Here is a 24897-nt window from a genome sequence, read left to right as displayed (position 1 = left end):
CAATGCACTGATGGTAGTGGTCCCCACCCTTATGCTGAACCAGCATCAGCTAAACTGCTATACTGTGCCAAGAGTGATAACTTCCATAATGAAACCTATTTTTATGATATAGGCCGGGGAGATATACTTCTGATAGTTTTACATTGACCACTATTAGTTCTATATCGAGTCAAACAAGAGTTCAACAATGTGTCACATTACATTTACGGCAATGTGGTATCTATTAGTTACAGCAGGGGATAACATACCACGGTGGAGGCTGCCGACAGAGGTTTTACTACAAGTCCCAGCAATCCCTGCGACCAAAAGACGTGCAGAGGATGCTGTGACCATTTTCATGACAGCGGCTCCGCTATTTCTCCGAGCACAGCACCCGGCGGCGCACTCTAATATTAACACAGTCGCTAACCACACCTGACCGCAGCTGCGGCAGGCAGCACAGACAGTCCCCGACTCCCCGACCCTGGTCCATACCTGTCTGGGCGGAAATCCGTCTGGTGAGCACCTGTGATTTGGGAATTCATCAGCCAACAGGAATTATAGGAGCACAGCATTGTGGCCTTTGTAGTGATTCTCTTCCAATGCTTACCCATTTGAGGAACAGAATGACTACAGCCCCCATAATACCGAGGGGCTAGAAAATAAAACTGATGCTGTGTACACACGGGTACAATCTCTTTACGATTCTGACTATATAGTCAGAATCTTATCTGGATCGCATGCAGATCGCAAGGGTTTTTAACCCTTGCGATCCAGATCCTATCCCGATGCGCGCCCCCGTGTCAGCAGAAATCGAAAATCAGCCCAGTCTATATAGTGCAGATTGTTCAGATATAGTGTAGATTGGATGCCTGTATTGAGGTTTCCTATCTGTTTGCAATGTGATGCAGATGAGATCTCCCGGGCCAGCCACTCCCATGATCTAGGGATGGACATCGGAAGCCAACCATCAAATGATGGCAGTGCTTCCACCATTGAAACTTTCGATGCGATGGTAACTAACCATCGCATCAAAAGTATTCGATGGTGAAAACTAGTTATATGACTAGCGCATGCGCAAAAGCCTGTATCGCCATTTGTATGGTGGTAATTGGCTTTGGTGGCAGGGCCCAGGCTCTGAGCAACATATTACTTTATCACTGGACATTGTGTGTATAATATACATATATAATATTCACACAATGCCAAATGATGATATATATTAATTTTGTACACATTATTAACACTTTAACAGCAAGTAATCGTCACAGCAGTGTATGGGCACCTTTAGCTTGGCTCATTCCACTGGTACCCCAGGACTGTGTATATTGTTCCTCACTATTTGACAGAAACAGACAATCTCTGACCAACACTTCCATACCCTCCAACATTTCAATGGCTGAAATCGGTACAACTTCAGAAAAGAGGCGTGGTCACGGGTGAAGGGGCGTGGCCACATCCCCTTTCTTATCTTTTTAATGGACAGTTTTGCTTATTTTGAATTATAATCTCTGATCACCCTCTGATCAGGGTGCAGTCCCTGCTGCTCCCCTCTCCCACTTCTCCATGCTGCAGACAGTACAGGAAGTGCCTGTTTCAAGGGTAACTCTCCGGCTACTGGTGCTCTCGACTTACACACGCAGCCGCCTGCGGGGAGGGACTGCAAGCGCTGCTTGATCCAAGCACCCAGCGCGGCCAATTAATGACCTTGAAGTGATTGAGGGCAGCCTAGCCAGTCAGGGCTCGCAAACAGGTATATGGGAGCTGCGTGTGGCTGCTAAATTACACTGTATTACACTGGCGGCTATTCTGTTGTAGTGTGTGAATGGGAGAGAGAGAAAAACCGGTACATTCGGTACAGGGAGATTTAGCCGGTACAGACTGCTAAAAAACGGTACTGTACCGGCTAAATCGGTACAGTTGGAGGGTATGAACTTCACTAATGATCATATAGTGGTTGCTGCCTGGTAATACTAATGCAGTTTATTAATGAGTGTTTTATGTGACTGACATTCACAAATATCTGCAGCTAGTTGTATTGTGTTCTTATTATTATTATTGTAGCTTGCCTGAGCTGGTATAACATTCAGTGACGTCACTGTCTCCTACAGAGCTCAGTGTGTCTGTGAAATTTGCTGCTGTTTGAGTGACTGGCGCTGCAGGGTGAGGTTTGTGCTCTGATTGGCTCTCTGAGTCAGTGAGAGCCAATTAGAACTAGCAGTGGGCCCTGTTACCTAGCAGCTATAGCAACCATAGAGAGGGAGAGGGAGGGAAGCAGAGAGAAAGTCAGACAGCCTCCAACGAACCTAGGAAGTTTCCCTGACACAGACACAGCAGCCAGGGGAGGCATATCTTTTGGGAATTACAAAAAATAAGCCACCATCGGTACACCATCGAATGATTAGCATTCGATAGTGACAAACATCGGAAGGTCACCATTAAATGGCAAAAACACTAACTTCGAAAGAAAAACATCGATGTTTCAGAAACATCGACCATCGATGTCCATCCCCGCCCTTCTTTTCTACAGCCCGGGAAAGAGAAGCAGCCTGCAAGCAGCACAGAGCCTGGGACAGCCTGCGAAGTCTTCTGAGGCTGGTAAGTATATTAAACAAATACCACTGCATCACCAATGATTTGGGAGGGTTTTCTTTATATTTCCACTGCCCCACCAATGATTTGTGTGGCGTTTTTTTTAATAATACCACTGCACCACCAATGATTTAGGAGGCTTTCATTTATATAATCACTGCATCACCAATGATTTGTGGGGCGTTTTTTTTAGAATACCACTGCACTACCAATGTTTTGGGAGGTTTACATTTATATTACCACTGCACCGTCAATGATTGTCGCTGGGGCCGGGCTGGCTGACAGTAGGGGGAGATACTGTAGCTGCACATGCAGCGTGTACTTCCTCGAAGGCTGAACTCCACCCACGTGACTGCTGTGTGTGGAGGAGAGCTGACGGGGGAAGAAAAACTGTGCTATGAGGACTTGAGGAGAGCTGCTGGCCGGGGGGAAGCAGAGACTGTGCTCATCAGCTGGGCAAGTACAATGTGCAGATTTTTTTTAGATCTAATAGGGGGACGGGGTGAATGCTGAGTGTGTGTTTGTTTGTACAGTATATGCTGTGTGTGTGTGTTTTTACATGCTTTGTGTCTATGTATACAGTATGATGCATGTACTGTATGTGGGTACATGGTATGTGTCTGTATGTATGTATATGTTGCCTGTATGTGTGCAAATGCTGTGAATATCTATGCTATGTGTGTCTGTGTATCTTTGCTATCTGTGTAAAACTATGTGTACATGCATGCTGTGTGTGTGTATATCTATGCTATGTTTTTCTTTGTGTACATGCTGTATGTACCTATGCTATTTGTGTGTATGTATGCTGTTTCTGTATGTATGTTATATGTGTGCATGCAGTATGTACACATACCCTCCAACATCTGAAGGGTGGAAATCGGTACACACCCAGAAAGGAGGTGTGGCCATGAGTAAAGTGGGTGTGACCATTGGTAAAGGGGGCGTGGCCATCCCTCTGTATGTGTACTGGCTGGCCATTTAAAATAAAATATCCAGGTCCCACCTACCCACTGCCAATACTTTTCCCCAATGAACTCTCACATAGGGCAGCTCCCTACACCCCCACTACAGTGGATACTGCACCAGTGATCCCCAATATTTCCTGCTCTCGCATAGGACACCCACAGCACTGTGCCCCCCGGCCTCCTGCTTTCACACAGGTCACCAACAGCTCTCTGCATTGGGCAGGCATTCACACAAAGGAGCCCGAGGAGCGCCCTCACCTTCCCCATACGCAAACTGCAGGAACCCCGCATGCACTTGCGTGACATTACCGTGCCCCACATAATACTGCCCCGTTCCCTTACCGGCATGTCACGTGTCTGGTGCTCATGGCTCTGGCCGGTCCCCCACGTCACGCGTGTTATTGTTTCCGATACCCAGGGCACAGGTGGGTGTAGTAAGATGGCTGCCGGTATGACTGAACAGCGGCAGCAGCCTGGTTCATTGCTATTTTCAATTCTTCCGCGGCTGGACGGCAGTGAGCCAATAGGAGCTCGCGGTCCGTCAGCCAATCATGAGCGGCTGCCGGACCGCGAGCTCCTATTGGCTCGCGGCCGTCCAGACTAGGCCCTAGGGAGAATTGATAATAACAGTGTCGGACCAGGCTGCTGCCACTTGTTTGATTATATGGCAAAAACTAGATCCAGCCGGGCAGCGCACAGACAGCCCTCTGCCCAGCTGTCAATTCAATAAAATCGGTACATTCGGTACAGGGTTAATTTGCCGGTACAGACCGTTAAAAAACGGTACTGTACCAGCAAATTCGGTACAGTTGGAGGGTATGTGTACATGTATGCATACCTCACAAAAACTTGAAAGCACAGCCGTCACCGTGATTTGCCCACTGATTCAGACTCAGTGGATCTTCTCCATGTTCCATGGATCAGCACAGCTGTGTATGTAATAATGACTGGTATTGTTGCTGCAGATATACTAATCGTGTTCACTACAGCTTCCGCTCCCAATTATAATGTTTCAGAAAATTAAGACAGTGTCTATAAATGAACTTCCAACAGTTAATGTTTTGTATGATGTATTGTACTTACCAACATTTAAACGTTATTTTCAGGGAAACTAGCTAGTGTCTGTCATATTTATTTATTTATTTATTTGTATGTTAAGATAGTTCTATTTAATAAAAATATATGTAAACGCCAGAGAAGACTAGATGGCCAGGAGTTTGGGTAACAAAAGTGCTAACTAATAGGGCCGTTTATACAGGGGGACGAGCCGTGCAACTGCCCGGGGCGCTGCACGGCTCGTCCCATTTTTTTCAATGCTGCCGCTGATGAGCCTGGCTGTCAGTGAGTCTCTATGTGCGCCGCTCGGTGCTCACAGTCACAGCCGCTTGACACTAAAGTCTATATTATTGAGTGACAGGCGGCTGTGACTGTGAGTGAGTGCTGATCGGCACACAGGGCGGGGATTGGCTGGCTGATGGGTGGAGGCGGAGCATAGAGGGAGCCTTGGAGACCAGGCGGTGGAGTGCAGCACTGTGTGAGTCTGTGACTGACAGGTAGTTTAGTGCCTCCCCCTCCTGCTATGAGGATTGGTCACCCATGGGACGGAGGAGGGATCCAGGCTTATGCGCAGGCTGTCACTCACTCACTGACCAACCGACCGTCACCCAGCTAGTGCGCACGCTGCGCAGCCTATCATTCATTCACTCACTGCCTCCGGAGGGACAGAGTAGGTTGGAGCAGAAGACAGAGGCTTATTTTAGTAGCCCAGCCAGGACTGTAATGTGAGTGCTGTGTGTGTGTGCTTCAACCGCCTTGGGGGGTGGTTTGGCGGTTTTTTTCTCCGGGCTCCGGCGCCATTTTCTTGGTGCCTGGGGGACTAGTTTAAAATGGGTAATTTGTCCAATTGTCCTTGTCATATGTTTGATGCTGGTTGGGTGTGGGATTACATAGATGGGGCGGGGGGGGGGGAGCCCAAGTTGGTTATTGACTGTAGGTCGCTGAGGGGGAGTACTCACTGGGGCTGAGGAGTGGGGTGGGTCATGCTGTGTCTCACGGGGGGGGGGGGGGGGAGGAATATATATGATCACTGGGTAGCCCCTTCTACACCCCCCCCCCATGATCATATGTGCAACCCCCCCCCCCCCCCCCAGTGACACGCAGCACCCACCCAACTGCCAGCCCCAGTGACATACAGCACCCACCCGCTACCCCACCCCAGTGACATGCACCAACTCAGGCATGTCCAAACTATGGCCCTCCAGCTGTTGTGAAACTACACATCCCAGCATGCCTTACAATAGTTTTAGCATTCCCTATTGGCAAACTGTGGCATGCCATGATGGTACTTGTAGTTTCACAATAGCTGGAGGGCCATAGTTTGGACATGCCTGCACTACCTCAGGTAAGGGGTTAGTGCAGTGGTTCCCAAACTTTGTGCCGCAGTACCCTGGGGTGCCTCAGAACACTTGCAGGGGTGCCCTGGGATGGTGGTCTAGGTCCAATTCATTTTATTTATGGTCAATGTAATAGGGAAAATCAGTGCTTGTGGCTTCCAATTATAAAATATTTGAACAAACCGGAGTGTATACTGTCCCTCACAACATAACTGGGCTTAAGGATCACATATAAACACAATTTATTAATTTAATATATATTTTAAGTAATCAATAAGAAACTTTTGGCCTAGGGGTGCCACGGAAAATTTCTAATACTCCCGGGTGCCGTGATTTCAAAAAGTTTGGTAACCCCTGGGTTAGTGTATTTCGCTGCGGAGGGGTTAGGGCTGGTGCTGTATGTTACTTGGGGGAAGGAGCTATCACTGGGTGTAGAGTGGGACAACTTGTCCTTCATTGGATTGCAGTGTTGTCTGCTCCACTCACTGTTTACAATGTCATTGTCACCATTTTAATGAACATTTCCATAATTGTTCTTTTCATGTGTGAAAGTATTTATTTGGTTCTGCTTATCCAAAAAGAACAAAAAATGTGCTTAAATATACATGTGCTGCTTTATTCCCATGTATGCTGTGTTGCCTTAGCACACCAAAATTTAGCATGTGATTGCAGAAAGCAATGAGAGTAAAATATTGGTGGCAGCAGATCATGCTGTTTGGTGCGGCGCTTCGTTCGCACGGGGACCTATGTTAGAGGCTGTGACGCTGGGGTGGGGGCAGCCAGCTGACATCACTGGATGTCAGCTGCCCGCCCATTTCCTCCCCAGCATGCATGCATATGTAATCACTCTATTATGCCCCTTTCAGACCGCACTTTGTAAACGGTATATTGCCGTTTTTTTTACCGTTTTAAAACGGTAATCTGTGCGGTCTGAAAGGTGCAGGACCACTTAACCGGTTAGAAAATACAGTTTTTTCTAACCGGTTAAAATGCAGGGTCCTACCCGTTTCAGAACCGGTATTTTAGGCTCAAAATCGGCTCTGAAACGGTATTTAGGACCCAGCCAATAAGCTGGGTCCTAAATTCAGTGCAGTGAATATTTAATGCGCTCATTAAATATTCATTGCGCAGGAGGTCTCCGCCGCCCCCCGCACGCGGGTTAACACATACAAACCCGTTAACCCCTCCGCACCCCCACCCCCGTTGACACCCCCCCGCATTGTGTTTAAGAACACCCCCCCCCCCCCCCTTGAAGCCGGTACCTCCTCACATTGCAGTTGATCGGCAGCCGCAGTACTGTACCACGGCTGGCTTCGCGTATGAAAAAAATAAGGAACTTTCTGAAAATGGCTGCCCCATAGGAAACCCCATTTAAAAAAACTGTCTTTTGTATGGGGGCAGCCATTTTCCGAAAGTCACTTTTCTTATAAGAAAAGTGACTTTCGGAAAATGGCTGCCCCCGTACGAAAGACAGTTTTTTTAAATGGGGTTTCCTATGGGGCAGCCATTTTCAGAAAGTTCCTTATTTTTTTCATACGCGAAGCCAGCCGTGGTACAGTACTGCGGCTGCCGATCAACTGCAATGTGAGGAGGTACCGACTTCACGTGGGGGGGGGGGGGGTGTTCTTAAACACAATGCGGGGAGGGGTTAACGGGGTTGGGGGTGCGGAGGGGTTAACGGGATTGTATGTGTTAACCCGCGCGGGGGGGTCGCTGAAGACTGGCTTTGACCCTGTATTTGGAAGGTTTCCAAAAACGGGTCTGCCAGTGCAAAAAAAACGCACTTAAACGGTAATATACCGTTTAAGAGATGCGGTGTGAAAGGGGTTTTACCTGGCAGACCCGTTTTTGGAAACGTTTCCAAATACAGGGTCAAAGCCAGTTTTGCGGTCTGAAAGCAGCATTAGTTACCAAATTGATGTCTCTGACCAATATTATAACAGGAGGCAGCGATTTGTGAGTACCATATTCAACTTGTTTATATATAGACTTGAATTGGTGCGGGGGCCTGTGCATCTAAAGGCCCATACACACTTGAAGATTTTCATTTCAAAAGACTTTGCCAAAATCTCTGATAGATATATCTTTCACCAAAGTAGTGCGTACACACTGAGCTACTTTCCCCAAAGATCGAGAGATTTTCAGGCGGCCAAAGACTTTGATGAAAATCTTTCATTATAAAAGGATATTTACATAATGGGCGGGGTTTGTATTGCAAGGGTGGGAGAAGAGGCCCTTTAATTTCAGTGCATTTCTGTTCTTGCGGCCTGATTCAGAACTGATCGCTGGGCTGAGTATATTCGGAGCCCAGCGATCAGGTAAATGCCGCCCGGCCATTCCTGCCATATATATATATATATATATATATATATATATATATATATATATATACACACATATACACACAGATGTAGCGCCGCTCCTCCAGCGCACGCCAGACCAGCCCCCGCTGGCGAGCGGACACTACATCTGACTGGGACACGTGACTGTCCCACACGCACACGCGTCCCAGTTTACCGTCGGTGGGGGACGGGAGCCCTGTCCGTCTCCGCTTCAGGGAGACGGGGAGGTAGGGGAACGTGGCGGGGACCGGCGGCGAGGGGAGCTCCGTTGTAAGGATACGCGCACGTGTCCCTTTGCAAAGTCTGGCGGGGGCTAGCATGTGGCGAATCCACCGCCAGCTCCTGCAATGATGGAGCCGACTCCATCTGTATGTGTGTATATACACACATATATATATATATATATATATATATATATACACACATGCACACATATACTGTGTATATATATATATATATATATATATACACACACATAGGTACTTGTGTATTTTGGCGGCGCCCCCGATGTCCATCGCGCAATGTTTTTATCGCATGCCATGCACCCGATGGCATGCGATGCGACACGATTTTTGCCCCAATGAAACATTGGATAAGCACCAATGGGTGCATACAATGTTAAATGCACCCCCATGCCACCCCCACCCCCCCCCCACTATAAACGTGAACCCGAAGCGTGGCGAGCACAGCCAGCCCGCGAGGCGCGGCGGTACGCGTCCTCTGACCTTTTAATACCCCCACTATCCACGTCGGCGTGGAGTTGAGAATAGAAAGTGTGGCGAGCGCAGCGAGCCACCGAGCCCGAAGCGTGGCGAGCGGACGCGGATACCTTCACAGGTATTCGCATCCCTTTGCGGGCTTCAGAGGTATCCGCGTTCCCTCGCCACGCTTCGGGTTCGGTCGCTCGCTGCGCTCGACACACTTTCTATTCTCAACTCCACGCCGACGTGGATAGTGGGGGTATGAAAAGGTCGGAGGACGCGTACCGCCGCCGCTCGCCACGCCTTGGGTTCACGTTTATAGTGGGGGGGTGGCGTGGGGGTGCATTTAACATTGTATAAGCACCCTTTAGGGTTCTTATACAATGTTTAATCGCATTGTATGGCATTGTATGCCATATACAATGTCATACAATTTTTAAAATGTATGACATTGTACAATATCACGCGATATCGCATCGCATGCCTTATGGTATGCGATGCGATGGACGCCGCCAAAATACACAAGTACCCACACATATACTGTATATAATATATATATATATATATATATATATATATATATATATATATACACACACACACACACACACTCACTATATATATATATATATATATATATATATATATATATATATATAAAATATACACTGTATGTATATATATATATATGTGTATATATATATATATATATACAGTGTATATATATATATATATACACACACTATATATATACACACTATATATATATATATATATATATATACTGTAATATATATATATATATACTGTAATATATATATATATATATATACTGTGTGTGTGTGTATATATATATATATATATATATGACATACTGTATATACATATATACTGTGTGTGTGTGTATATATATATATATATATATATATATATATATATATATATATATATATATATACACAGAGTATATAATATATATATCTGATTAGGCAGCCATACATTGGTGGCAGTGGTCTCACTTTAGAGAATTGCTGCTATTGTTTTATTTGCAGCTGAGGAGGCGGCAGGGGGACTGGAAAAAAACTGCTGCTGCGTGCGGGTGAGGGGGGGACAGATTGACTCCGTAGCGGGCGGCTGCAGCTCCACTGACAGGTGAGTACAGCTGCTGCTGCGTGCCGGTGAGGAAGGGGGCGGACGGACGGACGGACTCCGGAGCAGGTAGCTGCAGCTCCACTGACAGGTGGAGGTGTGGCTGGCAGTGTGTCTTCTTCCCCCTGCTCCGTCTCTGTGCGACAAGCAGGGGGAGGGGGGGAGGGACTCGGGAGCCGGGGGAGGGAGCCGGGCTGAAAGTGGTTAATCTTTCAGCCCGGCGCAGCGTACACACACAGCGATGATGGATGGTAAACCATCCATCATCGCTGTATCTGCTGGTAAAACCAGCAGATGAACCACATTGCTAGCGATGATGCGGGAGCGCGCATCATCGCTAGTCGGCAATCTGGGGGGCATACACACTAGGCTATTTTCAGTTGAAAATCGCTCAAAACGGCTGTTTTGAGCGATTTTCAGCTGAAAATCGGCAAGTGTGTATGGGCCTTAATGCTCTCAGTCAGTTACTTTCAGTGTGCTAATTCAGTCATCTGCAATTCTTGAGTCACAGTGTGATAGAGCCACAGTGTGTGCACTATCCAAGATTGGCACCACACAAAATTGGTGCAATTTAGCAATTGAAGCAGCTGTATACACACTGGGCAGTATTCAATGAGAATTTTGACGATGTGCAGCGAATCCTGTTAAGGATTTGCTGCACATTCGCCACTGCCCGCCGCGTTCCGGAGCCTCGCTGGCTCCAGTATTCAACGAGTCAGGGGCTCACTGCCCCTAACCGGCGAATTTTAACTCCTGCGGCGATGCCGCAGGGAGCCTGAGGACGGCGGCAGGCAGGGAGATGGAAGTCTCCCTGCCTGCCCCAGAACGTTTGTGGGGGGGAGGTGGGCTCCCGGGAGCCAGGCAGCACAGGCTGCCCCCCTGGGATAGCCAGCAGGGGAGCAGGTATTCACTGCACCCGATCGTGCATATGTAATGATCGGGTGCAGTGAATATATGAATATCTAATGAGCGGCTTGGCTCCCAGCTGGCTGCTGTGTAAAAAAATATATATATTTTTTTAAATTAAATATATATTCATGTGCTTACTGCACATGAATAAAAATAGCATGCCCCTCCTCAGAATAAAATTCCTGATTTTTTGACACCAAATGTAAAAAACAAAACACTTTATTTTAAAAGTTCACATTCCACTTCACCATAAAAAGATAGCGATTGCTACTCTGTGAATCATGGCGATAAAAACCTTGAAATGTATTCGCCATCTGGTCATTGAATAGGGTGATTCACCGTTTTAGTATAAAAATCGCCGTACAGCACGAAAATAGCACAAAATCGCCATAAAACATGGCGAATCAGCCTCATTGAATACTGCCCACTGTCTTTGCTCCGAGTGGGGGGATCAATATCCCTTCAATATCTCTATGGGTTACCACTTCGGGCTAATGGTGCTTGCAGTGTTGTGTGTTGGTGCAGAACAGTATGGGCTATTTCACACTGTCCGGCTCCTGCCAGACGGCGAAATCCTGCACGGCCAGGAAGCCGTGCCGTGCACAGTAGTTGTGAATGGACACTATTGTGTCCATTCACACGGGACGGCCACGACCCAGCCGTGCGGTTGCAGCCGGATCCCGCCACTGGAAGGGACGGCTGCCGGGCTGTGGCCATCCGCTCCATTCTAAACTGATGTGTGCAGCACGGCTTCCTGGCCGTGCGGGATTTTGCTGTCCGTCAGGAGCCGGAGTGTGTGAAATAGCCCTATAACAACAAATTATTGTTTAGATACGCTGTGAGTGGGTTTTACATTTGAGTCCTAAACGGACTGATATCTCAGCAATATGCCGCAGTCTATATGCCGCTCACAGTGGGTGCTGAATTCTTAAGTAGCATTGTTGCGTGATATCTCATGTGGAAAAGTTGATATACTTTAGCAACCAGCCGTGTAAATAGTATCCGAACTCCGAGTGGGGGATCACTGTCCCTTCGTTGTTACTGGAGTTATAGCGTGTGCACTGCCTCTAACAAAGGACCTTATTCTAGTTCACTCTTAGAGGCAAATTCCTTCTTAGCTGGACAAAACCATGTGCACTGCAGGTGGGGCAGATGTAACATGTGCAGAGAGAATTAGATTTGGGTGGGGTATACTTCAAAGTGAGATCTATATTGCAGTGTAAAAATAAAGCAGTCCGTATTTTCCCTGCACAGAAACAAAATAACTCACCCAAATCTAACTCTCTCTGCACATGTTACATCTGCCCCACCTGCAGTGCACATGGTTTTGTCCATCTAAGAAGGAATTTGTCAGAAAGAATGAACGGGAATAACCCCCACAGTGTGTGGGAGCCTATCGCCCTACTTAATACTTACTATAATTAACTGTAATGGGACCTCTCATCCCCAATGGCATAGCCTCCACTGTTGGTATTTGTAACTAACTATATATATATTTTCATCCAGTCAGCCTGGCACTCATTGGAAGTGATAGCAATTACCCGGGTGCCTTCTGGAGGATCATGTAGTCACTGGCGCATACACAGGCAGCGGCACTACATGGGATTTTTCGAAGTGCTTTTAATATCCCGACGTTTCGGGGTGTGAAAACCCAGTTTTCAAGGTGTACATAAACCGTTTATGTACACCATGAAAACGGGTTTTCACACCCCGAAACATCGGGATATTAAAAGCACTCTGAAAAATCCCAAGGAGTGCCGCTGAGGTCATGGGTTCCATTTCCACCATGGCCCTAACTGTGTGGAGTTTGTATATTCTTCTCGTGCTTGGGTGGGTTTACTCACACACAATATGAAAGTGTGGCGGTGACATCTTAGAAGTTCCACTGCATTAAGTATTACTAGGGTGTTGTACTCATGGATATCCTTCATTTTGTGAATGGCACACTCTGTGACACCCTCCCCTTCACTGTGAACAAGCCCTCGAGCGAAACACATGTCAAAGGAGACGCCACTGACACGCCCCCCCCCCCCCCCCCCCCCCCCCCCCCTTCTACTGACTGCAGGACGAGACAGCCAGCTAACGGGAGCAAACTTCGGTTCTTCTGTCTCCCCCACGGGAAATCAGGTATCGGCGGCACAAGCATAGGGTTGAGATTGTCTCACCCCGGTTCTCTCGCCATCCAAGTGAGAGTGTACAGCTGCCGTGACTCACGTGTCACGGTCAGCTCAGACACCTCACCGAGCGGAGACCGGCCAGAGTGACACTCTCCCCAGTTGCCACCAGCTGCTGTCTGCTATTTTACAGTCCTACCTGCATCTTTAACAAAATCTGACTTGACAATCAATGTGCAAACAGCCTGACCCGCATACTAAAAGACGGGTTTCTGCTGTTTTTGACTACACTGTATGATTTTTTTCTGAGACAGAGTTACTCTGCCCCTATTTTGCTTTAAGACCAGACCTACCCAGCAGATTTGACTTAAAGGGAAACAGTCTGTTCATACTCTGCTAATTACCACTGTCAAACAGCTTGACCGTTATTGGAACCACCTGACTGACTCTGCAAACATTATAATACCCCCAGTATCTGAGGATTAGCAGAGGCCAGCTAACTCACCTGCATAACCAATGTTTTTGTGTGTAGACAAACCGTGTCAACATTGATCCGGTACCAGTAAAACACCTAGGGTCTGCCATACCCCACATGTTTTTTGTCTTATTAACCGTGTGATCATACAGACACTGCAATCCAATCCATCGGACAGGTGACAACACTCATTTACATCCTGGTTGTTTAATTTGATAACGTGCATGTTCCCTGAGTGTCGACAACCGTGTCAACACTAATACATTGGCAGCTCAAAACTCAGGTCTTGTTATATCAACTGAGGTCAGCTAATATACCTGTACAATCAATGTTTCTTGGGTGTCGACAACTGTGTCAACACTGATCCGGTACTATTACAGTATCCAGGGTTGCTATATCCCGCATGTATTTTGCTTCAATAACCTTGTGAACATTTAGACACTAATTTCATCATTTGTATAGGTAACTACACCCACTCATATTTTGAGTGTTGAAGTTGAGAAGTCTGAGCTAAGTGTCAACAATCGTGTCAACACTGATAGTGTCAGTATTAACGCAGATGGTATTATACCGCACATATATTGTCTTCGGATTAATCTTGTGACTATTTATATACTGTACCAATAAATATTCTTTTTTTCATATTGGTGACAGTATATCCATCTGCATGTGTATTCAAAGATTCATGCGTTGTCACCCATTGAATATCTTCCCTGGGGTGTAATTTGGTCTTTAGTGACTACAATACGAAGACCAATTTCACTACTCCTACTTGGAGACTTGGGTACATTCCTTCACCATCTTCTTTTCACTCCGCTGGGTTTCCCGTGACACCACTATCACTCTCAATCACCATTCAATGTCTAAATGATAGATGGTGAGTAGCAGAAGAGGGGTTTCATGGTACCCACACTTTACCCTATACCTTCTACGCTGCCCTCTCATTTGCTGGGGTACACCTAGTCTCTTTGCAAGGCCATCGGCAACAAAGGACATGGTGTTACTTTTCAGCAAAAAGCAGAAGCACATATAAGCCTCCTGACAACCAGGTTATACTCTCATCCTATGGTGTGGTTACGGTCATACTTCACTGGCACGCCTGATTCTCATACCGAACTCAGAAGCTAAGCAGTGTTTGGCCGGGCCAGTACCCGTAGGGGTGACCGACGGGGAATACCCGGAACTGTAATACACCGGATTGCAGAAAAACACTTGGCCAAGGGAGCTATCTACCCTTTAACACTCTGTTCTCTCTCCTTCTATTAAGAACCCAGTCAAGTCAGTCCGCCTTATTTATCCACATTGATCCTTCCGAAGGGGGATAGTGTTATGCATCAAGTACACCCCAATGCAACATATTGTTTGTGAGCGGCCATTTTGCCTGGTACATTGACTCCATTACAGGATTCCCCAGTATTTTCTCACGCCAGTGTACTTAAACATTATTCGCCACCAAATGTTCAAATTGTGATCTTTATTCTTGTTATGCATCATGTTTAGAGTTCATATTTGAAATGTTATTTCATACGTACTGATATTTTAGTAGTAGTTTTTCATTAAAAGTTAAATTTTAAATACTTTCCATTCATTATCATTTTAAAAAGTGTGCCCCAAAAAACCTTTTTGTTCTGCCTATGTCACCCTCGTGACAAACCATATTTTTTCACCCTCTCCCCTTCCCCAGGTCTGTGCAGACTAGGCTAGAGCCAGCTCTGATTTAAAATCCACACCTCGCTTTTAAATTTTCATTAAAATGTAAGCTATGAGCGTAAATGCAGACTCTGGACCTGTAACGGTGAAACAGTCCGGTGACACAGCTCACGATGGGAGGATGTAGGAGGGTCCGCCAGGAGCCAGGCACCTATGCTTCTAATTCTTTGGGAGCAGGCTCCTCCCTACTGCATCCCATAATGCCCCAGTTAGTTTTAGGTGCCCACAGGAGTGGGTGCTATGCTTTGCAGCTGCGCTTTTTTCTTTGGATTTTTTTCAGAATAGTTAGGTTTTTTGTTATTTTATTAATGCACTAGCTAGAGCAGGTTTGCCAGTGTGTCGCTTCTCACAGAAGTGCATACACACTGAGGCGCAGCAGAGGCTGACAGAAGCGCGTCCTGTCAGCTCTCTGTGTGCAGAGGGACACCTTTTTATTCCCTCTGCACAGCGCTTAGTCTCATTAGGATAGAGACTTTCCTGCGCCCCAGCTCCTTGCAGAAGGGGATCTTGGGGGACGGACCCCCCGCGATGGCGCCCACCATCTTGAAGGGTTTAGGGACAGAAATCCAGCCAGGGAAGTGAAGTCCCTTACAGGAGTCCGGCGCTGCTGGACAACTCCATTGTGGTCCCATGGAGGGAGGTACAAGGAGGTGAGAGAGACATCTGCGGGAGCGGCTGAAGGGGGAGAAAGCACCATATGGTTTGGTCTCCCCGCTGATGCAGAGACTTGGTCTCTTCCTGCCCTGTGTTTGGCGCCTTTTTCACCGTGCTGCGGAGCTGACAGGGTGATTTTTACACAGTCTGCAGTCTCTTCACAGAAGCGTTTCCCTCGCTGATCGTTGACAGGATTACAGCTCAGATAAGTACACTGATACATTGCTCTGTGCGGTGCCTGTTCATTTGCATTGTGCTGTGGAGGAGGGAGCGCTGGACATGTTTATTTACTGTAAAAAGTGTGATGCTAAATTTACATGTGAACATGAGGATCAGGGGGATTTATGCCCGTCCTGTGAGGCTGTTCTCTGTGGGTCACGCACCCCCAGAGCGGAGATAGCTGAACCTGCTTGGGCTTTGGCGCTGGGCAGGTCTATGAATGCTCTTACTGAGGCTTTGAATAGGCAGAAGGATTCCTTGATAGGGTCTCCTGGCCACTTTACTTCGTCTCAGGTGTCTGGGGGGTCACTTACCCCGGCTCAGGGGGACCCCATTTTGCTGCAGGCTATGCAGGATACTGCCCAGGGAGTTCATAAGATGACTGCCCTGATGGAGCAGTTTACAAAATCCTCTGATAAGAGTGTGCTTAGGCACCCTGTGTCTACACCACCAATTATACAGGATTTGGATGATGATGATGGTGGGTGTGAGGAGAACTGGAGTTGGGACATGAGTGATGAAACTGAGGCTTTAACTTCAGGCATTGAGGATTTGATTGTGGCTGTTAAGCAGACTTTGAATCTTGCAGAGGAGGAAAAGACTCCTGTCTCTTGTGTGTTTAAAAAGAGTCGCAGGGACCCTGTGTGTTTTCCCTCTGATGAGGGAATGTCATCTCTTTTAAATGAGGCAGGAAAGACTCCTGATAAGAGATTGTTGATGGCAAAAAGGTATGCTAATATGTAACCTTTTTTTTTAAAATTGGGTAATTTTTATTAAATTTTTGAAGAGAAAAGAAAAAGACAAACATTGATATTAATATTACAGACGGCTAAGTAGGATACGGTGCGTACAGGAGATATGCAGTAATCAGAATATTATATGTACATTGGTAGAGATAAGCAAAGTATACTTTTGACATAAATGTAAGTGCCAACCCTTCAGGATATAGATAAACACACAATGCATCCAGTACCCGGAGGCGCCATCTAGGCACAGTGTGTTGGTAACCTGGAACAGGGAACGGGAGATCAGGCGTGAGCCCGCAGCCGGGACCGCCGGTTAGGACGGCCACAGCGAACCCTATACTAACTCTGTTGAGTATCCCGGGCAGATGACCAATCCCTGCGGGAACTAGGCTTCACCTGTGGCCGCCGCGTTCGAAGGAGTGAGTTAAGCCCGCTTCAACCCCGATGCAGCTAGGTCTATGAATGGACAAAGGAGAAGTGATCGTCAGGGGTAACTCAAAAGGAAATACTAACTACCGGGCCTAACTGAAAGACAACCCCTGTCTGCCGGCACCAGGCCAATAACGGGAATACGACCCAGTCGCAGACACAAGGAGAACTTGACGGGGAATCTCCAAAAGAATACAATACAATGCTAGATAGCGAATCCCCAAAACCAAACAGGAGTGGATAGGTAGGGAAGGCCCTGCCTAGGACAGGTAGGAAAAGGAAAGCGATGGCCAGAGCAAGGGTAAAAGACAGAAAGAATAATGTTCTGAATTAGGCCCACGGCGGAGCAGGTCCAATGCCCCAGCAAGGGAGTGGAACCAATATGGGCACAGCCTGATAAGAGAAAAGGAGCTCGGCGGCTCCACAGAAATAAACCAGGCTCCAAAGGAGCACTTACCTGACCCCGGGTGACCTACAGCGGAGCTGAACAGGTCACTGGAGGAAACGCTGAGAAGCTGACATCCAGCTGAGACAGGCAGGGAGACAGGAGATCTCTTGGAAGGGATCCAGGAAATAGGGCAGTGCTGGGATGAGCCAGGGACCGGCTTCTTATTCAAAATTGGCGCCGCCTGCATGACGTCAGGCGCGCCGTGCGAGTGCTGCTGCTGGGCGGAAGTTCGGGGACGTTGCCTAGCAACGCCCGGACTGAGAGGGAGGCTTGGAACGCTGCCGAGCAGCGTCACCAGCCTCACAGCCCCGCTCTCCATCCGCCGACCGTCCAGGTACTGGAGATACCGGACGGCGGCGTGTGACACCATGAATGTATATCATATAATAAACATCCGACAAAAACATCACCGACAATGTAGATAAAGACCCATAATCCTAATTAAAAAAAAAATAAGATAACAAAAGACAACCTCGCAAGGACCCAAAACAAACCTCCCACATAACCCCCCACCCTGTACTACCCACCCCCAACTTAGGTGTACCTGGAGCCCTATAAACGCGTAACACTATTACCTATATACCCATTCTAATCCCCCCCCCCTAGCCTACTAACTATACTACTAAACCTAAGTCTAATCTATACCCACCCACATATAAACTAACCCCCCCCCCCCCCCCAAATTGTAAATTAAGAGCAGGATATATATCGAGGGCTATAAGGATATGACCCTAAGGAAGGGCAGGATATATATTTCCTTCCCCATCACAAAAATTACTAAACAGAGAATACCAAAAGAAGGATATAGTGAGGGCCATAGACGCATGGACCTAAAAACAGCTATATTGAATCCAACAATCTCCTGAAGCAAAGTAAGGTATCTCGCTCAGCAATAAAGATGCATGTAAACTCACAGAATATAACTTATACAAGCAGGGTTAAGATGACAGTTACAGGATATTTCCAAAAACATTAATCTGGCCAGCTCTTAGTGTCCTTAGAAAACATGGCGAGCCTAAGAAGTACACCAGCAGGTATATGGAAAAAATAACAGATAAACAAAGGACAGTGTACAGTTATATGTGGATACAGTCCAGGCTTTCATCACAGTCACCAGCGACAAATAAGGAGGATGTAGGGAAGTAGCAGCACAATCAGTGTGCATGAGAGTATCACAGCTAATGTCCTTGATTTCGGGCACAACGACAGGTGTAGATATAGCCAGGATAGAATCTGAAATAGGTGCAGGCAGAGCCTTCATAGCATACATCACTTAAATATCTCCATTATCAATAAAATCGCAGTGTCCAGGATAAATAGGAGTGGGATGAAAAGGAGAGGTTAGAATATCATTCCGAATCCTGTCCAGTTACAGGAGTCGGGCAGATGAGGCATGGAGCGCACGCAGGATAGCATTTGCAGATGGTTCCATAATCATAGACAGAAGGTACAGAAAGACCAGCTATAGGCAGTATATGTAGCAGAGAATAAATTAGGTGCGGCTAGCACGCCACTAAGTACAAATAAAGGACTGCCAGCCGTTGAAGTAGTGGGGAGAATCCAGCTAAAAGCTCCCAGCTCCAGCCACCAAAATGATGGTGAAGAGACCAGTCAGAGAAAATGGCGGATGTAGGTAATGCTCACCGCTTCAGTCATGGCTATGTTGTGGCACAGCAGGAGACCAGCAGAGGATAGAAGACCGTCACTGCAGATCTTAAACACACGATGCAGGGCAAACGTGGAGGCCTCAGCCCCAAGCACAAGATGGCGCGGACCGCGGCATTGCGCCCCAGAGGAGGCAGCTTCCCGCTTCCACCGCTCAAAGGTACGGAGAGCCACCGCCACTTCTCACCCCGCCTGACAAAGCACCCAGCGATGAGGCGGCAGGCAGAATACTGTTAGTGTAGTAGGAGACCGACGTCATCCGGATCTTAGCAGAGAAGCAGGCCGCGGCTGTATATAATCCCAAACCAGCAGCCAAATAGTCCTAAAAACAGCTCAGCAGGGTGATAGGATAATGGGAGTGATGTCTCACACCCGTTGTTGAGGCCAAGGACTTCGGTGACAGCAAAACAGGATAAATTTCAGGATGTACAGGGGAGCGAAGAGAAACTGCTGCCTACTCTGTGCCAAACCACGCCCCCTCGCTAATATGTACCCTTTGCCAGAGGAACATACCAAATTGTGGGAGAAAGCCCCATTAGTGGATGCATCAGTTGCTAGACTGTCTAAAGCCACTGCCTTGCCGGTCCAGGGGGGTGCTGCCTTTAAGGACCCTGTGGACAAAAAAGTGGAAGGCTATTTTTGAAGGAGTGGGTTATACCTTGAGACCCATTATCGCGTCTGCTTGGGTCACAAAAGCCATGATTAAGTGGGCGGAGGAGCTGGCTGGGCTGCTCCACCAAAATTCAGAGGCTTTTATTCTGGCAGAGAAATTGAGATCTGCCACAGAGTATGTTTGTGAGGCTGGTGAGGAAGGAGCTAAAATGGCGTCCAGAGTGTCTGTAACCTCAGTGTCTGCTAGAAGGGCTCTTTGGCTCAAGGCTTGGGAAGCTGATAGTGAGTCTAAGAAGTCCCTTGAAAACTTGCCTTTTAAGGGGGAGTTATTGTTTGACTCAGAGCTGGAAGCCATTATCAAGCAGGCTACTGGGGGCAAGAGGGGTTTGCCAGTACGAGTACAATCCGACAATGCCACTATGGTGGCATACTTAAATCACCAGGGCGGTACTCGGAGCAAGATGGCGATGGCAGAGATTGTGAGAATCTTCATCTGGGCGGAGGTTCAGTTTCTGGCACTGTCAGACGTTTTCACTCCGGGGATCCGGAATGTGGAGGCGGACTATCTCAGCAGGGTGGACCTGCTGGAGGGGGTAGACAGATGGGGACTGCCAGACATAGATCTTATGGCGTCCAGGACCAATTGTCAAGTGCCGAGATTTTGTTCCCGGTCAAGGGATCCGTTGGCTTGGGCGGAGGATGCCATGACAATTCCTTGGTCTTTCAATCTGGTCTACATCTTCCCTCTGTTCCCAGTGATCTCGAGGGTGTTGAAGAGGATAAAGAACCAGAGAGTATCGGCCATTCTGGTTGCACCAGATTGGCCCAGGAGGTCATGGTACTCAGACATACTGAGATTATCTACGGAATTGTGGTGACTTGCTAAGCCAAGGACCGTTTCTGCACCAGGACCTAGCTCGTCTAAATTTGCCGGCGTGGCGTATGAATCCTCCTTGTTGAGAGAAAAAAGGGGTTTTCAGAAGAGGTCATACAGACCATGCTAAGGGCCAGAAAACCGGTGTCTGCGGCCAATTACCACAGGGTGTGGAGGATCTACATCAGATGGTGTGAAAGGCAGAGAGTTCATACCTCCAGGTTTATTTAGGCTACTGGAGTTCCTACAGGATGGCCTGTCGTCGGGGTTAAGTTTGCAGTCTCTGAAGGTGCAAATTTCTGCACTTTCCATTTTCTTTCAAAAGAGAGTGGCTCTGCTGCCGGAGGTACAAACGTTTTTGCAGGGTGTGGCTAGGATTAAGCCTCCTTACAGGCAGCCGGTTGCACCATGGGACTTGTCTCTTGTTCTGTCCATGCTGCAGAAACCTCCTTTCGAGCCACTGAGATCGGCTGATCTCAAGTACCTTACCTGGAAGCTTACTTTTTTATTGGCCATTGCTTCGGCTAGGCGTGTGTCAGAATTGGGTGCCTTGTCTTGCAAGTCACCATTTTTGATTTTTCACGATGACAGGGCCGTACTCAGGACAGTACCAAAATTTTTACCTAAAGTGGTTTCCTCTTTTCATTTGAATCAGGACATTGTGCTCCCAGTTTTTCCCCCGCCTGAGGGAACGAGGAATAGGGACAGTTTGAAAAAGTTGGATGTGGTTCGCGCATTGCGAATCTATATCAGTAGAGTAAAGGATGTTCGCAAATCAGATTTGCTGTTGGTTTTGTACGATGTACATAAGATTGGGTGGCCTGCTTCAAGTCAGACTATAGCCCGCTGGTTGAGATCAACTATTGCGTTTGCCTACTGTAAGGCAGGTAGGCCTGTGCCATCTCGCATAAACGCCCATACTACAAGGTCAGTTGCTTCTTCATGGGCGGTGAGGCATGGGGCCACAGTTGAGCAGCTGTGCAGGGCAGCCACCTGGTCCTCTGTTCACACCTTTTACAAAATTCTACAGGTTTCATGAGTTTGTGTCGGAGGACGCTTCATTTGGACCGGTAGTGATGAGAACTGGCAGTCTGAGTGTACCCTCCCAAAGGACTGCTCGTGAAAGTCCCATTGTGAGCTGTGTCACCGGACTGGACGAAAGAGAAAAGGGGATTTAAGAACTTACCGTTCAAACCCCTTTCTCTGAGTCCAGTCCGGTGACACAGCGATCCCTCCCTAACGCTCAGTAAGTTGTACCGTTCATGGTTGCCATGTTATGTGTTATAAGTCGCATATGTGATGTTCAGGCATTGTACTGAGTTGTGTATCCTAGTGTGCTGTTGAAGTTTAACTGAGGCATTATGGGATGCAGTAGGGAGGAGCCTGCTCCCAAAGAATTAGAAGCATAGGTGCCTGGCTCCTGGCGGACCCTCCTACATCCCATCGTGAGCTGTGTCACCGGACTGGACTCAGAGAAAGGGGTTCGAATGGTAAGTTCTTACAAAAATCCCCTTATTATAAATACTGTGCATTAACTCTTAACGAATAGTAGTGTAAGATTAAATAGAACTCTTCCTTTTCAATTTACTGGTTAAACACTATTAATGTAGTGTCGCCTCTGGCCTCCAGGTGTCACTATAACCCTGCTACTGTATATACAGCAATGGGGCGATTGTCCTACCATAACCACAAAGTGTGTGAATGCAGTAAAACCTATTCCTGCCAGTCAGTGCTGCTGATGAGTCACCTGCATTAATGTTATTTATATAAGCGTTAACATTATATGCATTGGTACTTATATGTTAGTTGGGCGCCCAATTAGCATACGTAAGGTAATTTAGGAATATCGCATCCCATGGGCCATTTTAAGGGCGATGCAATGCGATTTTCCTATGTAATTTATTCACTGCTCTCTTAGCCCCGGGGGATCGCATCGCATCGCACCTCCCGTAAAATCGCATGCGATTTTATAGGGTGTACGATGCCATTACATTAGCTATACAATAGCATTGTATGACATACAATGAGGTTTTAGGCACCCCACCCCCCACTATCCACACCACCCCGACGCGTGGCGAGCGCAGCGGTACGTGTCCTCCGACCTTTTCATACCACCACTAGCCACGTCGGCGTTGAGTTGATTTTATATAGTGTGTCGAGCACAGCGAGTCACCGATCCCGAAGCGCGGCGAGCACATGCGGATTACTTTACATATATTCCGCGTCCACTCGCCACGATTCGGGCTCGACGTGGATAGTGGGGGTATGAAAAGGTCGGAGGATGCGTTCCGCCGCCGCTCGCCACGCTTCGGGGTGGCGTGGATAGTGGTGGGGTGCCTAAAACATCATTGTATATCATACAATGATATTATTGTGTAGCTCATTTAATGGCATTGCACACCCTATAAAATCGCATGCGATTTTGCGGTAGATGCGATCCCCCGGGGCTAAGAGAGCAGTGAATAAATTACATAGGAGCATTGCACCGCACGGCCCTTAAAATGGCCCATGCGATGCGATTTTCCTACGCAGAATAGCCCACTAAGCAAATAGCTTAGTGGGTGCCCAACTAACATATAAGTACCTATGCATTATATTACATTTGCATTAGTCCCCCCTGGAGTCACTTACAGTATAAATTAGTGTAGGATTCGCTGATTTGAATTCTCCTATCCTGGTAACAATGAAGTGAGTTACGTTTGGAATTTATGTTTTTAGTTTGAGTTAGACCCCAGGGACCCTGGTGGTTGAATAGATTTATCCAGCGTGCTGTATATTAATCGCCGGGGTGATAGCGATGAGCTATCGCTATGGCGGATCAATCTGGTGAGATCGCTTAGAAAATGCCCAGGGATTGCAACGTGTGTAGGCACCATTAGGGTACATTATGCTTTCTATAGATTTTATGATCAATTGATGCTGTTTTGCGGTGTTATTTTTAATTTTTTTTAATCATTGTAACGCAGATCAGACCGTGCTTCACATTATAGCAATCCTTCCAGAAAGAAATACCAATCAGTGACGCAGAAGCATTTTACCCTGAAAACGTGAGCTTGCATTCTAATGTACGTCCGCTACTTGTGAGTTGTGTCATTGCTGGTATGTAGCAGCAGTACTGCGAGTGAGGGAGCGACGTGCTTTGGGGAAAGGTTCATACATGTGTTAGGCACACGTTCTCTTCTGGAACCAAAATATGACAAACTTATTAAACTCCTGATTGATTGCGCTCCTGTTGTTCCAAATCCATTCCAATCTGTTCTGTTACCATTGTCGGATGCTGCTAAGGGACGTCTGTTTCCCCATTGGCTGCGTTCTCGTTTTGTTTATTTAATTCGCACCCGTTGCGTTTTATTAATAGGGCGTTTGCAGATTTTCTACATTTCTTTTGTGAGTTGTAATTGCACTGAATGTTTTAATTGAGCTCGCAGATCAGATTGTAGATCTTTTCCCATACACTGCAGATCATTTCTCCATCGTTATTATGATGAAAATCTGCCGCAAGCTAACTCCCTTCCGCAGTCTAAGGTTCCAGACCATCGAATTCCAGATAATCGGTGGTGTGCTACGTGAAAGTCTTCCAAAATAGAATCTGCACTTTGGGAAAAAAATAAAAAATTATAATTTTAAATTTTATTTATTTTTTTAATAATTTTTATATTGACTGCATTAGATGCTGCCCCATTTCCACAGGGCATATGCAACTGCCCCCCCCCCCCCAATCAGCTCTGCTTTTAGAAGATAAGCTTTAAATGTTCAATCAAGCTATCCCATAAATTGTTTGTTTCTGCAGAGTGGTGCGCTATAGTCCTAAAAATGGAAAAGACAGTGTCTGAAGCCAGTGTTAACCGCAGGAAGTCCAACAATCCTCAGCGGGTGTCTGCAGCCTCGGCTGGTACATCTCAGAGTAAGAGGAAGCGTCTT

General features: G+C 47.1%; 1 long non-coding RNA gene across 1 annotated transcript; it reads left to right on the top strand.

The window, feature by feature from the left end:
- The first annotated feature begins 2233 nt into the window (after positions 1-2233).
- On the top strand, positions 2234-24887 carry LOC146027130 (uncharacterized). Its single transcript, XR_014454694.1, has 3 exons — positions 2234-2577; positions 23943-24041; positions 24767-24887. It is a non-coding gene; the product is annotated as an uncharacterized LOC146027130 (long non-coding RNA).
- Positions 24888-24897: the final 10 nt, after the last annotated feature.

The sequence above is a fragment of the Crinia signifera genome, chromosome 1 (genome assembly GCF_055691185.1).
Source record: "Crinia signifera chromosome 1, ASM5569118v1, whole genome shotgun sequence".
NCBI classification, from domain to species: domain Eukaryota; kingdom Metazoa; phylum Chordata; class Amphibia; order Anura; family Myobatrachidae; genus Crinia; species Crinia signifera.
This window is presented reverse-complemented; position numbering and strand designations above follow the sequence as displayed.